This window comes from Rhipicephalus sanguineus, chromosome 1 (assembly GCF_013339695.2).
Source record: "Rhipicephalus sanguineus isolate Rsan-2018 chromosome 1, BIME_Rsan_1.4, whole genome shotgun sequence".
NCBI classification, from domain to species: Eukaryota; Metazoa; Arthropoda; class Arachnida; order Ixodida; family Ixodidae; genus Rhipicephalus; species Rhipicephalus sanguineus.
In genome coordinates this window covers 149,283,987-149,301,858 of record NC_051176.1, presented here as the reverse complement: position 1 = coordinate 149,301,858, position 17,872 = coordinate 149,283,987, and the positions used below count along the sequence as shown (strand labels likewise).

Sequence of the window (17,872 nt, the reverse complement as noted above, 5' to 3'; positions counted from 1 at the left end):
TGAGCACTATAGTAGCCGGTAAGGGGTTTTAGCAACTTTTCCTTTTTTTTCTTTTTTCCTCTCTGCTACCCTTGGCTTATATATTAACGCACGCCCGAGGTCGACACGAGGTCGAATGTTAAAGAAAAAAAAAAGGAACGTCACAGCGTCGATAACGTTTCTATCCGCTATCGCTGTTCGCGACGCAGTTCGACCCTGGGTTTTGAGGAACGCGTTGTTAATGTGCTCCACGTGACTTTGATTGGGAGGTCGATAATAAGGGTTCGAAGGAGTTATGGAGCCGATATGTTGTGCCAAGAGAATCCGCGAATTGTGGGATAACCTGGAGCAGTGATGATGCGTCGAAATCAACCACGCGTGCAGCGAAAGTGACAACGTTGCGTTCCATTCGGGAGGGAGCCAGCGCTGGCGATAGAGTGTGCGTGAGGAGCCAAAGTTTGCGCAGGACAGACACGGCATGAAAAAACAGAGCATAAAGAATGCTTGCAAGCGAAGGTAATATATGTTATTGGGACGGAATGGCGGCGCTTGTTTTGTTCTAACACTCCACTTTTCTAATAGCACGCGTAAGTATACGCGTCTACCGTCAGACTAATTCGTCAGTTGTCCGCGTTGCTGGCATCTTTTTTATTTTCTTACTTCTCTCTGTCTCTCTTTTATAGAGACGTTCTCCGCACGCGTTTACGCCATTCTTAAAGAATAAGAGGAAGGAATAACTGGTGCAATAGATGGTGGTGGTGGTGCTAATGATGATGATACGGGAGAGGGATTTGGGAGCGTGTAGGATGTTAATGATGTGCTCGGAGCTTTCGAAATATGTACTTCGTTTTACAGGTCACTTCGTTGTAAAGGTCGCGCACGGTAGTGCTGGAAGTATGACAGGGTATACTTCGTTATACAGGTGATTTCGTTATACAGGTAATGTCGTGATATAGGCGTTCGACTTCAATTACATGGATAGAAAAAAAAAGGAATTCAAAAACAAATACCGGCTTGGCTAACGTTAGCTGGGACAGCCCATATGTAGCGGCATAGTAAGCCGTAAAGCTAATGAATAATGAAAAAAAAAAAAGAACACGAAGCTTTTTGCCTCAGGCTTGAAAAATGTACTTGGTCCAAGAGACACCATGTTTCTTGATGCCGGCAAATCGCGCGCGTACCTTCAGGTATAAATGCAAATCGTATAAAGATGTATTAGGCGCCATTTTTTTCTCCTCATCTCACTCGCACGGTGCGTAGTTCTTGACCATAACCCGATTCGTACTCTCTTCAGCGTCTGTATCCTTGGCCGGAGGAGAGCGAACGAGGTCTCGGGAAGGTAATCCACATTCGCCGGCTCTGCGACCTTCCGGGTTTCCCTCGCGCTCGGCGAACGAGAAGTAAAAGCCACTGTTGTCCCTGAAAAGCGAAAGCTGTGATACGCGCTTTCCCGCCTATCTCTCCCCGATCGCCTAGCGCACTTATTGCGCGAGGTTGAGAGCAGCAGTGCATATAGCAGTGCATGTGCAATCAGCACCTGCCGGAGAAGTTAAAATCGGCGCAGAAAACTTTGTCCTCGCAAGGCCGATATGCTGTGCCCTCCCTTCGGGCGATTTCGATATGCATCTGATCATCCGGTGATAAGTTTCACTTACGAGTGCCCGATGGCTTTGGCGATATCGTCGCGAGATTTGACCGCGACACCTCTCGCTCTTCATCTGTATTTCCTCGCTTGAGGCGCTGGAGGTCGTCCTACGGCGCTACCTTTCTCATTTGGTGGCTTTTGGCGGCTCCCATCGGTATCGGTGCAATCGGCGCTATCTGAGCGCATGTCGGAGCCCCTGCCGGAAGTCCGATAGGGTGTCTGCCTGGTGGCACGGAGGGAACCTTGTTTCTGCTCTCGCACGTCCTTCGGCGACGATTTCGACCAGGCACCGCAGTCGGCATCTATCGAGGCCGCGTGCAAACTGATCCTGCATTATTAAGAAAACGGCCCCTGCGAGATTGGTGTTCGGGCCCTTGTTTTTATAACGATGTCGTCCTTTTCGTTTTGAGTATAGAGAACGTTCATGATGCAGATCTGTGTCTTATTCGCGGTGTCCTAAAAATAGAACCGTTACCTTTGCTAGATGTCAGTCTTATTTCTTGAGGTATCGGTTTACACTGATTTTGCGCGTATAGCCTTGTGCGCAAAATTAAATCTGAGCCGAGGTGTTTCGTCCTTGCACTTTGGTTCGTCCCTCACGCGAAACGATACGACCTTTTCGTTGCGCGATCGGACACTTGTAGCCTGTGACTGTCAGCAGCGTGACCGTACATCCATATTACCGCTTCCTTATCTGGCTATATGCTGAGTAGCCCACATAATTAATAACGCTGTGAGTTCATACGGCATTATTCTGTAACCTATGATTTGAATGATCGGGCATTATTTTGTGTGCAATGAAATCCTATACCTCTATGGCACATTCGATTATGCTGTGCACGTGAAGCCATGGTTTACGCAACCAGCGACTCAATCACTTAGTTCCCCTTTTTTTCCTGCTTATTTTTGTTCCATACAATAATTGGCGCAGTGATTCTGTTCGTTTGATTTGGCAGCATGGGCCCTGTCGAATGAACGAGCCTTAATTTCGCATAAACTTGGGCTAGAGAGACAGTTTGAGAGTTGTGTTGGAATAAAGTTATACAGTGAAATCATTCCGTTTGCCTCTGCAATATGGTAATCAGTACGATCAGCAGGAAGGAAATTATGATCAGGTTGCCCTCATGCTCAAACACGGGACTGAAAACTGGATTGAAATGTCGGTAGTCTTACCCTTGTATTCTAGAAGGTTTATGCGCTCAGCACTCCACCTCCGCTCAGTGATCATGTTTTTTTATTGGTATCTTTTTGAAATGGGGCAGGTAGAAATAGTCGCCTACATCAATCGAAGATAGCATTTTGCCTCTATCTCTTTGACCTTTTCTTTCTTCATTAAAACTTTAAATTTCTTTCTCCGTGTTTTACTGCTGCCTGTGCGTGGAACTCGATCCGTTCTCTCAGTCGTTTTCTCGCTTTTCTGCATCTCTGAACTCCTTTTGTGCATCTCGACTGCTAACCAGTTATTGCTTCCACAGCCACTTTGAATCATAGCGCTTCTGGAAGCTGGACATTTCCTGCAGGTCTTGCTGGCATCTGTATCTTGGCAGCCTGCATTGAGATTAAGGGCGCGTCCAACGATCTTGCTGTCTACTGATCCAAGTCTAACCTACACCTGTCCCAACCTTAGCGAACCTGTAAAAAAGTGTGGTAGCCAGGAAGATAGATAGAACGAGAAAATAAATTTCAATTAAAGCGGGCAAAACATCCCTAGGTGGGCAACCTCCTATGTCTGCAGAGAGCTGCGGACCTGAGCCATCTCCCGAGTCCGGTCAGTTAGACTACGCTCGTCATTCAGGCTGCATGGGGTTTGATGGCTGGGCCTCCCAGCCAGAATAATGAAGATTGATGTGCAGCAGACTCGTAAGTCCAGTCTATGGGTTTCTGCGTTCTCTGTATGAATTCAGCTCGTTAAATTCGTATTTTTGAAGGCTGTAGTAGGAAATGTCACCGCACGCGATTTCAGTCATCCCGCTTTCCCCGGCCCCCTTACTTCCTACTCTGCATCTCAGCCGCCGCAAATCGGGCGGGAATAGCCGTGGCGCACGAAACAGGTCTGGGACATAACAAAGCTCCGTGTCAAGGTTAATTCTGCCACCATGTGTATGCGTTCATGGCTCTCACGCCCACGCCAAGCCGTGCGTGTATGTCCTCTGTGGCGCAGTACAGGCTGCACGCCTCACCATTTCGTCCTCGTGTCCTCATTGGAATATTAGAATGGGCAGCTTTCGCACGATCTTGCCGTGTAACCTATGACAAGATGAGATATATTACGGCAGCGTGCAGGCCTGCGTCTGTTTCGTGTGTGTGGAGGGGGAGGGGTGATCACTTGTGAACTCAGATGCCATCGGTGAGGTAAATAAATGTTATTTAGGTTATAACTGCCATTTGGGCGTGCTGGTATAAGTTCATGATGACAAAAGCGCAACTACAACGGAGTCTAAGAAAGAACACAGGACGGAGCTCTTACTAGCATCTGAAAATTTTTATTTGGGAAAAGTCATTAAGCATGGAATAAATGTACGTCATCACAAAGCAGCGTTATTATCTAGAACAACATGATTCAACGAGCAAAACCAAGAAAGATGCGATTGCGAACAACCACAATGCACGCGTGAAACTCTTCAAAATCAGGAACACTCAGTCATATCCCATCAAAAAAAAAAAAAGAAAAAAAGAAACATGCCTGGGTTATCTTGCCTTGCTTTTCTTGTTAAGATTAGAGAACCAGTCATTGCATAAACTATCGTTTTTTTTCCAAGCGCGATTGCATTTCTACCCAACCTATCGATATTTCGCGGATGTTAGGTAAGAACACAAGGATTCAGCTGGACTCAGTGGGGGAAATGGTTGCGGCTATGGTTGCAGCCGATGCTCTGGCCAGGCGTTCCTCGGCTGTGAGGTGCGTTTTACGCGTTTGCATCGGCCAGTTGTGCTTGCCGCTCCTCTTCTGTTCCGGCAATGGCCCCGCCACGGTGGTCTAGTGGTTATGGCGTTGGACTACTGACCCGAAGGTCGCGGGATCGAATCCCGGCCGCGGCGGCTGCATTTTCGATGGAGGCGAAAATGTTTGAGGCCCGTGTTCTTAGATTTAGGTGCACGTTAATGGTGCATTCAGACGACGGACCGAATCCGGATGTGGCAGGACGACCGGCGCGTCACGTGACCTCACATCAACGATTCTCCGCATCCGCGCCTCGTCCGCGTGGCTCGCGGACGGATGAACCCAACCTGTTTTTCACATCGGGATTCTGGCGGCGGAATGCCGCAGCTTTAGCGGACAAACAGGCTGGCAACCAGTACACCTTTCTTCTGCTCGAGCCTTCCGGCTGTCCTAGCAGTTGATTTTCAGTTAGTTCAGTTTATTTCTGTGGTCGTATTCTAAGAGGATAACCTTTGAGACAACTATCACTTTTAATGCGCGCTGATTGGCAGCTTGGAGAGTAGGGGGTAAGTTGTCGCTTCATTCATTGCACACGCAGGATTCTGCGGCAGGCAAAATGGCGCTGTCGCCGAAAGCGGTTGTCTGAGAACACTGTCCATGCTTGAACACTGATTTTAATGTCAATATGTGAACCGAGAGAAGGAAAAATAATGTGCAGCAGTGCAGTGTGCACTGTCGGTACCTGTTATCGCAAAAGAAAAAAAAAAAAAGCTGCCGATATCGGCGCATCATTGTATCCTCGCTTCGTATGCGAGGCCCCACGTGTGACAGCAGCGAGGTCAGTCTCCAGCAGCTCTCTGTAAAGCAGATTCTTCTTTTCATTCAGCCATTCTGCCGAAAACACCGATTTCGCCGAAACAAATTACAGTCCTCGACAATATTCGACAAAGCTCGGCGAGCTTCGCGTTCTGCCGGCTTCCATGTTGTTCAATACTCTCAAACCGGTCTGCTGCCAACGGGTGCGGGTGAGCGCAAAGTCTGCGGTCGAGAGTAATCCGGCTGTTCTCTCCTAGGACACCGCCCGTCGTGTGGATGCGCCTAGCCGTGCGCGTGCACGACAAATCTCGATTCGGTCCGTCGTCTGAATGCACCATAAAGAACCCCAGGTGTTTGGAATTTCCGCAGCCCTCCACTACGGCGTCTCTCATAATCATATCGTGGTTTTGGGACGTTAAACCCCAGATATTATTCTGTTCCGGCCTGTCCCGCTTGTACTACATTTTTAGAGATTCGAACCGCTTTTGGCTTCTCGAATGTACTTTCGCACAATGCTATGTTGCCTTGTGGAGCCAAACTCTCTCTCATTTTAGCAAAGTGGGCTAGTTAGAATATCGCTCATGGCGGCCAGCGCAAACAAGACAAGATACTGAAGAAAGTACACGACACAGGCGCTGTCTATCAACTGAAAGTTTAATGAAACGCGTGGAATATTTGAACCAGAAAGGGAGGCACTGACAAAACCTTATGACACCAGACGTAGCTTCAAATCACGCATGTTGCAGCTGCACCTCAGTATCAGTGAGAGCAATTGATGGCTGGCTCGCGCCGCTTGAAGAAGATAGCCGGTTATTATGACGTAAATATCGTCTTTCGTGCTGGCCAAAAAGCTGGGAAGTGCGTGCGCAAGCTTTGACAAAAGGGCGCAGAATGGGCGGGCAGCTGCCAGTGGTGAGATGTGCTCTATAAAGTACTCTACACGTTTCACTGACTGTACCAGAGGAGTGGTGCACTTCATCGCGCACGTACATCGGTCAGACCTGTCGGTGTCTGAACGTCCATAGCATGCTATCTCTCTGAAAGGTACACCATCTACGCATCTTTCCCTTCATTGCCGGCAGTGCGGTCGCGCAGCCAAGCTGAACAAAACCGCTGTAGGACACAAGGACCAGCGCACTCGTGAAACTGCGGAAGCATACGAAATGATAAAAGCGAAAGACAAGTGCGTGAGCCAGCCATCAATTGCTCTCACTGATACTGAGGTGTACGTGCAACGTATGTACGTGATTAGACGGTCTAGATCGAGTGATAAGATATTCCACGCTTTTCATTAAACTTTCAGTTGGTAGACGGCGCCTGTGTCGTGTACTTTCTTCTCTCTCTTTTTCGTACTGCTTCCCTTATTTCACCTGATAGGCTGTCTCTTCCTCTCTGAACATGTGATAAGAATTCAGGATGAAAATATGATTGGAGAGCTAGAGATGGCGTTTTTGTTCTCAGGGTGATGTGGATGTAGTAAAGGAAGTGAGATCTCGAGGGAGCACATAATAGAAAAAGAGTGAGCGAAACGTTAGTGTTTCAGCATCTCTGGCTTCTTGCCAGCGCAAAATCTCAACAGGTTCGCAAAAGACTAAACGTGTATCTCTATTGTGACAGCATATTAGGCACTCTTAAAAAAAAGTTGGTAGTACTTGCTAACTTCGGGTAGTAATTTCTTGTCACATATGTTACTACCTTGTTAGTAAGTGCAGTTAGTAAATGTTACTACCCTTGCCGTTACTAACAGAACTTAGTAACCGTTACTACCCTAGCCGTTGCTAACTATATCTAGTAAAATAATGGCTACAAACGTGTTCATACTGTCACAAATATTTTCCTATTATTAATAGAGGTCGAAGTCATAGTCACATTACGACACAACTTCGGGTAATCTAGCCTAATTTTACTTGGAGTGTCATGAATAAGGAGAGCACACAGACGTAACAAGTTCACTAAGCGCGTACTTCATAAGCGACTCCAGGAATATTTATAGCCCCCACCTCGCAGATGCATATTTGGTACCGGTGAGCACCTGTGTTTGAGGATGAATAATAAAAAATGTGGACCTATAGTCCTATGCCCTACTACCTGATTATGTGTGCTTGGGGACGTAGCACAAGACTTTTAATCAACCGTAATTAAAAAAAAAACAATACGCTATGTCTATTTGTTAAAAAACTGCCACAACAACGCATTATATACAACGGCCGAGACAGGGTGCTAACCTTACTAAGATAGCCTCAATGCACTTTAATGGATCCCTGTGCTAGTGAATAGGCAGTAAAAAGCTAATAATCATTTCGTGAGTTTTACGTGCCAAAACCACGATATGATTATGAGAGACATCGTAATGAGGGACTCCGGATTAGTTTTGACCACTTGGGGTTCTTTCACATCCGCCGGTCGTGTTATAGTTTGTTGGAATTTATATGGTGTACTAAAACGTGTGTAGCACTTGCTTATGTTTCATTAACTTTTGCTCTTCCGTTTTTACAATAGCAGAATGATGCTTAGGCATTGGGGTTGCGTAACTATAAAAAGAAAAATTGTTTTTTTCTTTGTCCATAAACATTTCCTTCGCCATTTCCCGATTATAAGTGATATGCCGAGACGATTCCAGTTATAAATTAATACAGTAGGTAATAAGTACAATTTTAGAATATGTAGTTAACGGCCGGGTAGCAAAAATGTAATAACGGTCCGAGAAAGTCAGTAGCGGCTGCAGTTACGTGCTATCTAATTGCTTGCAGTTACTAACTGTGTACTAACGTAGGTAGTAAACAAGCAGCAAAAAATTAGTAATGGTTGCAGCTAGTAACTGCTTACTAACGTAGGTAGTAAACAGATAGCGAAAGTATAGTAACGGTCCAAGAAAATTAGTAACCGCTGCAGTTACTACCTATTTGCTTGCAGTTACTACCTTTTTACTAAATTTTTTTAAGAGTGTACGGTTAGCTTTTTCCCTTTTTGTTGCGCGTAGCGTTTCTCTTCGCGTTTCACGACGCTTTGAAGGAGTGCATATCGAGTATCAGTGTTTACTATGTGCTTGATGATGTCATATTTGCGCGGGATTCACCATATGCGGTGTCCACGTATATGTAAAGAACTTCAGCTACTGCAAGGGTTAAATCATGATCATGGGCATTAGTCGTCGGTATGGAGATTGTGCCACTAGGCGTCAACGTGAGTGCGTCCACATCAAGCGGTGCTATATCTGCCAAACAACAGTAGACATTGTGCTAGGTCTCATATACAAATGCTCTATGAACAATCAACTACTTCTGTGGCGACACGTTTCGCTTTCGTGTTAGATTCCTATGACAGAGGGATCAGCCATCTTTTTCTTTTCTTCGTGGCTACTGGAACCTACGTCGCATGCGAGAGGGGTCGCGGCATAGCTTAGCTTAGTTCCACTTCCGCAGACTAAAGATTGTTTGAATGCTGGACAAGTGAATCGCGTACTGCTTGTCGGTCTATGGCACTGAGTGCCTGTATACTGGTGCGTCCGCCGCCGGAACGAGGAAAGTTTTTCGCCGAATGACTGGCGCCGCCGGCTGCAGGGGTCAGCAGGCACACCGCAGCCTCGGAGCAAGCCGAGAAGCAAGCGAGCCAAGGAAGGAAGCCCAGCAGCAGCAGCAGCAGCAGCAGCAGCAGCAGCAGCAGCAGCAGCAGCAGCAGCAGCCGCGCCCTATGTCGGTCAATGCCAGGCACTGTTACTCGCACAAACGCGCGAGGCTAAACTGTTCCCGGTGTGACGCGCGCGGCCTCCCGCCGGGGACGCCGGCGCCATTTCCTCGTTCCGCGAGCGAGGGAGAAAAACAACACCGTAAGGACGGCAGACCCCGCTCTTGGCCACGAGCAGAAGAAGAAGAAGAAGCCGGGCGCTCTTGACCCCCTTCTTGCGGGCGCACGCGCGCGTTCAGCCTCCGAGTCCTCGCCGCTCGAATCTTCCGGCGGCTCCTGCATGGCTCTGCCATATTAGGGGAGGTGAGGTGGGAGCCCCGGCGGATGGGGTTCGATTTGGCACAGGTCCGCGAGCCTTGTCCACGAAAATCGCTTTGACTCCTGTGCCCTGCGTATTAATCGTTCCGCCAATACTTTTGTTATTCCGGCACAGGTATCTCTGTCTCCTCCGTCTTTTTTTTTGTGTGTGTGACCGCTTGAGAAAAACATAACTGGGAGTAGTTCTTTCGCTGTGTTGTTGCCGTTAGCGGCGATCGCGTAGCGCTTTCACTGTATATGCTAGCGTTTCTCACACGTATTGTGTACCCTTTCTGAGAGGTATCCGGTAGTACGAGGTTTGTTCCGTATTCATTCCGCCCCCTCTTCTCCGTCTTAACGGGGGCTAATAAAGCATCACTCTTCGTGACCGAGGAGAAACAAGTAAAAATAGCATTAGTCGGGCGTTTCTGGTCTTGGCTGCACACGGACGATGATTTCTCGAAGGAAAGCTGGCTTTCTCTTCTACCCTTTTCTTTGACCTCTGGCAGGCCTTGAAGGACTTCCGCTTTCGCAGTGTCTGGGAATCTTTGTCGACTACTTTCGTTTCTCTGTAGCTATTTTTCTTCTTTCGGCACCATTGAGTCAGACTCGTGCCGGCATCCTTCCGCACAGAACGAATAGCTGTGCGCCGTAGTTTCGCTGTTCTTAGCGTGGCCATAATGCATCGTCGGCTGTCACGACCACTGTCGCGCCGGTGCTGTTTTTCGCTCGGCCTTAGCTTTCGGTCGCCGATTACTGGAGGTCCGTCGGTTGTTTCTTGCTTGTGACAACGATTCCGTGCAAAGCTTTTGCGTATACACATAGACAACAATGCAGACCGCTGCTCAGTTTTTGGTGTTTTCTATTAGGGACTCAAGAAGTAAAGAAGTGCGTCCGATTTGTAGCTGTGTTCACGCCAACCTTAGTAATGAATGCAAAAGAGTTGCGGAAACTGTATCCTGTGCGATATTTTTAAAGTGACGATATAAAACGAAACTCTCGTGGCCACTTTGTAATCTCTTGTCTCAAAGGTGTGTAAGATGTATCTCGTTCGTGCGTTGCATCTTCCGCCTTTAAGCTCTCTGGTTCGTGATATGGTGAGAACTTTAACCCGTTCTTGGCCAAGTCTTATATAGTTTCACTTGAAGTGTTCATTGTGCAGTTGCAGTTCTCGCGCCCCCGTTGTTCAATGCTAGAACGTTTGTGCGAACCTTATTCGTAGGCTTGCCCTAGCTCATCTACCAATCCTGTACAATTACGATCAGCAATTGTATGTGGCGTGTTAATTGCCGCCAATTTCGCAGGGACGTTCATGAGAGCGAGGGCCGATGCTTGTTGCTCGTGGGGAAGAAGTACCCATTTTATGAAGGTCTTAATTGGAGGGTGGCGACAGTGTAAAGGCTCATGCAGGAATGCACGTAGCGCAGCGTAGTGGACCTGCGTGTCCGAGACCACTGAGATTTATTAGCGCGAATGTTAGTGCCAAGTTTATTGGGAGATATAATCAAGTCTAGCGTTGAAGCCTTGTGGGTGATTTCGCTTCAGCGCATCTACCACGACGTTGTGACTACACCTATGCTGCTCAATCACCAGCATTTTCTCTTTTTTTTTTTCGATTCTCATTTTCCAGCTCTCTGGGGCAGATCGGCTCTGCTGAAGGCCGCAAAAGGCGGGCGAAGATTGTTGATAAAATTGTCGTGCACCAAATTAGAGAGGGTCAAACTGCAAAAGAAACTCAGCTTCGCAGTTGAAGGAATATTTGTCCTTGTCCGAGTATTTCTGACAAACCTACATCGATTTACGTTGCAGGTTTGCCCAATATGATCGAGTAGATGGTAATTTTCATTTCCAGCTACCTGCCTACGGTGGCAGCGCGTGGTATACGTATTTAATGCTTTCCCCCTAGACAGGTTTGAGCAATTCTCACGATGTTACTTCCTTGTAAGGAATCCCATTGCGTCTTGGCACTAAGATGCGTGTATACCAGGACACCTCGAGCTCGAGGTGTTGACCTCGGAAGTAGTAATCTTTCACTGTGCCTCCATGTTGGTTCTCTGTGCGCACTGCGAACGCGAGCCAGAAGTACAACTTGGGTAGCTGTGCTCAGTTCACCTTTGTCTCACTTCCCGTGCAGTGCCAACGTTGCTATACGTTGGTGCCGGCAAACTTAATAAAAGTGACCCAGACGTTACGAATACGGCGCGAGTGTTGTTGGCTACGCCGCAACGAAGCAAAGGGCCGCGATATGCGCGAGGTGAACTAGTTCAGCTGGCACGAGCAAATCGAACAGTCGGCTCCGAGTCTGGGCCCCGCTTCCCCTCATTCCCGCCAAGTCGTGCTGGATGGAGCGGCGGGGATTGCGGCTGCGACCCCGTTCGCGGCCGCCGTTCGGTCGCCGCTTGGACGCGTCCGCATTTGCGCGGCTCAGGTTTTGACACACAGTGCAAACACGCCACGTCACCGTGAGTTAATCCTGTCCGGGCCCTGAAATACCTGCCCTTCCCTTCCTGCTCGAGATTCGGCCACGTAGCACTTTTCGATCGCAGAAGGGCTTTGCGAGCCAGCGCCCCCTGTCGAGAAGCGGCGGTGACGCAGGGAGCGGGTCGCGGGCGCAGCGCGCGGCAAGCGTTCACAAAGCGGGCAGAGTGGGAAAATGGGTCGCTGTGTTTCTGTGTAACGAGTTCAAGAGCAGCGGTGGCGTCACTTCCGACCCCTTCCGGCGCCGGAGGCTCGCTGCTTCCGCTCCTTTCGCCTTCCCCGACCGAATTCTCTTCCGCCTCGCCCTTTCCTCGCATTTTCCACCTCCTCCTCGGTGCGCAGTTCTTTTGGCCATTTCTGGGTTGCCTGCTTCTCAGCGGCCACGCTGCGCACCTTCCCATTTTGGGAAGGGCTATGCGCTGATCCTCGTAGTAGCGATCGGTACGACCGTCGTCATCATAACATCAAAATTGATAAAATTATTGTTGCTTTTTGTTTTAGACAATACAGATTTTTAATAAAACTCCTATGAGAGTAAGGCTCCTGTCGTTTTCGCGCACGAATTCTACGTCGAGGCGTTAATACCTTGCGCCAGCTGAAATGACTGTTACGGCTAATTAACCAAAACTTGTTAATTAATTTTTAATTATTAACTTGAGGGCAGTTTATATTAGGAAGTCATAGTGCCTGCCAATTTGTGGCATACCCATTTTTTTGAGACATCACGAAAGTTACACGTAATATAGACATTCGCCATCAAATATTAAGGCCGATACCGAAATTGACCGCGATGGGCGAGCAAAAAACGCGACCACGTTGTTACATCAGACCGTAACTGCACGTGACAAGGAAGTGACAAAATTTGAATGAACGCGCGTCCCGGCCATATTTTTTTCGTGAAAAGCAGCAAGTCATCTCTGTTGCGCCAGCGCATCGCCTTACCTTTGCCTGTGGTGTTTTGTGCTTATCTGTTTGTTTCGAGTTGTGCGGGGGAAAAAACGCGAGATGAACTTTTTCTGTCTCTGTGAAGCATAAAACTCAGGGGCAGCGCCGCTGCGGCTCTTCTTCTTGCAGACAGTATACAAGTAGTTTTTCGCGCCTGTTTATAGTTTAAGAAAGAAACAGATGAGCACTACACATCGTACGCAAACAATAAGCTGTTTACTTATGTATTTCAGAGTGCTTGCCGATTTTCCTGAAGAGGTTCTTCACTTCCTTGTTGCAGGTAGTTCTGGTCTGACGTAACAGAGCGGTTGCGTTTCCTGCGCCTGATCACTTTCGGCATCGGCCTCACAATTCGATGATGAATATCTCTAATTTCTAAATAAACGGCATGCCATAAATTGGCACGCACTGCAACTTTCTATTATAACCTGCTCTCAAGTCAATAATTAAAAAATAATTAACTAGTTTTTGTTGATTAGCCACATCAATGTCATTTTAGCTGCGAAAAAGTATTTCCGCCTCGACATAGAGTTCCATGCGTGAAAACGAAAGGAGCATGACTGTCATAACTCTTTTATTAAAAATCTGTGTGGTCTAAAAAAGAACACCATGCATATATTTTCCTGAGCGTGCCTCTTGAATTACTGAACTACGTGTATATATTATTCTGGTTTAAATTGTATGGTAACAATTAGTAAAAGCATTCTATGAACGATTTTCAATCGTATTTTATGTTTTGTTCGTTTCCTGATTTTTGCCCTTCGTGTTGTTTTATTTAACACCCCCTCTACTCAATACTATTCTGGGGCCTGCAGGGTAATATGAATAATTGAACAGTCAATTTCGTTGTTGTCAAAATAAACGAGCTCCGTGTGCAGAGCTTTTGCAAGCACCGAGCCTAAATTACTGCGACAGGCTAATGAGCAAGAATTTCACTCACTGACCCCCATTCGGCTTTATGCTCCGCGGTGAAGATTGGGACAACGCGTGGGGAGGCTTGCGTTGGGCTTGTCTAGCTGTGCGGACTTTATTTACATCCAGAAATGAAGTGCTCATATTTAGCAAAGGAAAATAATTTCTTCAGACCGTATTTTGTGTAAAACTGCATAGCTGGCCACTATAGTTCGCTGTTTATTTCATTTCGAAGTTGTAAGATATTTCCTCGTTAATTCTGCCGCGGTATAGTTTAATAGCTATATGTGGTGTCGCGCTGCTGAGGCTGCGGGTTCGAGTCCAGTCGCAGCGGCCGCATTCTGATGGGACGCGGAATGCAAGAACGACTTTTTTGCACGTATGTTTCGCCTTTTGTTTTACTTGGTTCAGTCTCTGCTTGTTTTTGCTTGGTGGCGGGTAGCTCACACGCGCGGCTGTTCTTTTTCGTTTCTCACCCCCTCCCCAATTCGTTAGACACGGTGAGCTTTTTATACGAGCATGTCTGTGTGCTATTGAGATACCTATGAACCGGAATTATATATGTTCAGACTATACGTAAGAATATTTAAATTTCTTTTGCGCAAATTGCGCTTCTGGTACTATAGTTTGCCTTAGCTCCATAGCATTCGGCGCGCATATACGTTTCGTATCCACAAATATGCAGGCGGCAGCAACCACTCCAAACCTGGGAGGGTCTTTAAAGGAAGGTTGCCCTTAAAAATGCAGCAACGTGTGTCAATTTCTATCGTTATTAAGACTGATTGATTGACTGGATCGAAGGTATCGCTCTTAGCAGACTATAGAGGCTGCACTGCTGACTACATGCATGTCATACCCTTGCTCGCGTTGTGTCGGTTATTCTAACGCGCTCCGCCTTCTCAGCGGCGCGGCCGCAAGTGTACGCATACACGTGCGCTTAGCAGCAGCCATGCGAACGATGCCCTTCGAGTTGGCGTAGGTCCATTGAGAGTCCGCGTGTGCGCCTTCTAGAATGTAGTATGTTTTTCTAATCCTTTCGCTTTTTTGTCTTTCTGCGGTGTTCTTTCGGAAGGAAAATATAAACTATCGGGAAGAGTTAAAAGCAACAGTGGTGTGGCGTTTCGAAACAATATTGTACTACAAGCGCAACCTCAGCGAGCCTGGCAAAGACACGGCTATTTATACGCTCGCGATGGCGGGAAATTGTGTTGGCTGCCTGCCCGTTGTTACTGCTTTCGGAGGCGCGGCAGCAGCCCAGCAGAGAGGCTTTTGACCGTGTAAATACGGTGCCGTATTTCGTGCGTGCGTGTACGCAGACTACTAAGTGTGTGTGTCACGTGATAGCCAAACTTCTGTCGCTTGTTTATCTTTTCTATTTTCTCTCTCTGTCTTGTATGTATACTTCCACTTCCTCGCGACACGACGCCTGCAGGGCGCTTCTGAACACAATAACGTCGCGGATTGGATTATCTGCCGGACCAGTTTCACGTTCCATTTATCACATATGCTTACATATGACAGCGAGTTGAGCTAATCCGGATGGTTAATGATGGGCCGTCCGAATGCTCTCGTCTTTTATTCATCAATCCGTTTTTGTTTATTCGTGTATAGGCACCGTACAGTCGAGTTTTTCAGTGCGACTGCAGCGCCAGAACGCAAAGCCCAGCGGATAAAAAAAAAGCAATAATGAGACGGGGTCGGTCAAAATGGAACGCTGTGCTTGCGCCTCCTTCCCTGCATGAGTGGGCGGATTGCGACCGGGCTACATTATAAAGTATATAGGGGCTTTAGGCTACACGGGGGACGCGTGCGCGCGTCTATTTCCTGCGTGCCCCTAACGGCCACTGTCAGCGAACTTGGGACGGGCTAGTGCGAGCAACGCAGCGCCCTCTGGTCAGTGGTGCATATAGGCTTCCAAAGCAACGTTTAGCGGCGCCACAGCATCCACGGCCACAACACTGCCGCCCGCGCTTCCGCGCAGAGCTCTCGGATTGCATCTTTTGGGCGTCACAATGTCACTATTGCTGACTAGCAGTGCTCTGCGCCGAATGAGGATCGCATGTGCGCACGTGTCCTTGCCGCCGCCGCTGGCAAATCCGGCGACAAACCGCCCGCGCATAGCTCAGCCGCGCGAGCGTCGCGCCCAAACTTGAGCTGGGGTTCCCTGTATGTTCCCGTTGTTTTTCATTCGGTCGTACTACATCGTTTTGCGCTCACCTGCTTGAAGCTGTTCTTTGTATTCTTACTGGCATGCTGCCTTTCTATATTTAAAGCTAACAACGCATTTATTCATATACTACGACGGTAGGCGAACGAAAAGGTTTGACGGTGTGCATATGGGTCAGTAAATCATTTTCGCAAGAGGCTTACGTAACAATGCACACACTCCGTGCACCGAACAGTTGCATCGTGAGTGGCGTGCCGCTTTTGCGCGCCCGCGAGAGCGATTACCCGAAAAGGGGAAGCTGTTTCGTGCCGATCCATATACTGTATATGTGCCGTCAGGTGTGCGTGCGTGCTACATGGGGGCAGCAGCGCCGACAGGCGCAGCAAAGCTCGTAACAAGGGGCCAAACACGACGTGGAGCGACGTGGTGCACGTGGGAAAGGAAGGATCGAAGTTGCGACCGCTGTCGCCGACGCCGTTGGCGCCTCGATGCGCCGCTGACCCGGGCTCGCTCGCGGGCTTCTAAATATAGCCGGACACACCGTTTCAGCTCGAGGGACTGACCTCGATTACGGGGTCTGTTGGCCCGCGGCCGCTATATATTTCCCCCGCTCGGGAACAAAACCGTCCGGCCGCGCGCGCAGTGAGGTTCGCGTGGGGTTCGCGAGGGAGGGAGAGTTGCGATATGAGGCACACGCGCACTATAAAGCATCGATTCACGCCTTTCGAGAAACAGTGGCAGTAATTGAGACCGGGATCCTTCTTTTTTCTTTCTTTTCGTTGCTCGTAAGTCGCTGTTTCTTTTTTCTGTTTTTCTTTTTGTGAAAAGAAAGGATATGAACTTCCGCTACTTTTTTATCTTTTTATTTGTTTGTGGATGCTCGATGTGTAGAAAGTGTCTCGCCGCTGTTCGCGCTGTCGAATTAGCCATATCACTGTTGAATGCTGTATCCCATGCATCCGATCTGTCCGGAGCTGCTTCAAACGAGTTTCACGACTGTTTCTGCAGGATGCAATTTGTCGGGGACGAGAGCTCGTAGATAAAGGTACACCAGGTGAGCCATATTGATCCGGAGCTAGGCCACCACTACCTCATAATCTGTGAAGTTTGGGGACGTTTCAATCTCGCAGTTTTTTTTACGTCCCCGTCGCGACATTTTCGCGTTTCCAATCTGTACGATCGGGGAGACAGTACATCCAGAGACGAAATAAGACGGAACAGTCGCGGCGTCAACTCGGCCCTATATGTCGCTGAATGCGGCAGCGAGATAATGTCGGGTGAAGCAAATCTCTGGCATCGAATAAAAGCGGCACTGTCGGGTGTACAACGTCTTCCCTGTACCGCTCCCCCTTCTCGGCTTCGCCTGATTGTTACATCAATCACCGACCCGCACATGCTCATCTCGGTCTTCCCATTGTTCGTTTTTTTTTTTTTTTCTGGCGCTTTGTCTCCTTGCCCGCTAGAGCAGTTCGTTGCGCGAAAACAACCGCCACGTCAGAAATGGACACCTGTCGTTATTTTACTGGCTAACGGCTGCGGGCGCACAAGACAGGCTCCATATCCAGTGCTTGTTGGTTGCTCGCTTTGTATACTTTCTCTACAAAAGGCTCAGCTGCATTTTCACCACCGCAACGGCCAAATTTGCGAGCGAGAAATGCAGCCGTAAGTAACGGAGCTGCGCTGACCTCGCCCGCCGATTTCCAATAAAATGGTGCACTGGTAGCGCCAGTAAACAATCACTGCAGTAATACCAGAATGCGGTCACGCTCCGCTGCCCGAATGTCCTTCAACGACTGCGCTGGTTTTCACAGCGCCTCATGTTACAACGCAGGCACTAGTATATGTGCGAGTACTATGCCCCCCGGCCCCTCCGTCCGCTTCCGTTACTTCCGGTGTGCGCCATCGTGGGAGGAGCAGGAAGTGCAGGGGATGATGCTCCTCCAGCCAGTGGGGGGTCTCCCCGCGTCCCACAGAGCGTTGCCGTGGCACCCAGGCCCGCGGCAGGGCCTCCGACACAAGCGTGTGTTCGCGCGCATCTTGCCTTCACCTAGTGGCCCCGTTTCCGCGT

The 17,872-nt window shown here is 48.5% G+C and overlaps 1 protein-coding gene and 1 non-coding gene across 2 annotated transcripts in view; both read left to right on the top strand.

The window, feature by feature from the left end:
- Positions 1-17,872, top strand: part of LOC119400133 (nuclear hormone receptor FTZ-F1) — a 338,767-nt gene that overhangs the window by 94,056 nt on the left and 226,839 nt on the right. The gene's annotated exons all lie outside the window — the stretch shown is intronic.
- Trnas-acu (transfer RNA serine (anticodon ACU)) lies at positions 4,591-4,663 on the top strand. Its single transcript has one exon. It is a non-coding gene; the product is annotated as a tRNA-Ser (tRNA).